The 322-nt window shown below is 41.3% G+C and overlaps 1 protein-coding gene across 17 annotated transcripts in view; it reads left to right on the top strand.

The window, feature by feature from the left end:
- The window catches only part of LIMCH1 (LIM and calponin homology domains 1), a 365,434-nt gene that overhangs the window by 325,918 nt on the left and 39,194 nt on the right, over positions 1-322 (top strand). The window lies entirely within an intron of this gene.

Genomic DNA, 322 nt, shown 5'->3' with positions numbered 1-322 from the left:
CTCACTTCATCCCAGCTTACCCTTCCCCCTCCCCCGTCCTCAAGTCCATGCTCTACGTCTGTGTATTTATTCCTGTCCTGCCCCGAGGTTCTTCAGAACCTTTTTTTTTTAGATTCCATATATGTGTGTTAGCATACGGTATTTGTTTTTCTCTTTCCGACTTACTTCACTCTGTATGACAGTCTCTAGGTCCATCCACCTCACTACAAATAACTCAATTTCATTTCTTTTTATGGCTGAGTAATATTCCATTGTATATATGTGCCACATCTTCTTTATCCATTCATCTGTCGATGGACATTTAGGTTGCTTCCATGTCCTG

The sequence above is a fragment of the Physeter macrocephalus genome, chromosome 7 (genome assembly GCF_002837175.3).
Source record: "Physeter macrocephalus isolate SW-GA chromosome 7, ASM283717v5, whole genome shotgun sequence".
Classification (NCBI taxonomy): Eukaryota; Metazoa; Chordata; class Mammalia; order Artiodactyla; family Physeteridae; genus Physeter; species Physeter macrocephalus.
This window is presented reverse-complemented; position numbering and strand designations above follow the sequence as displayed.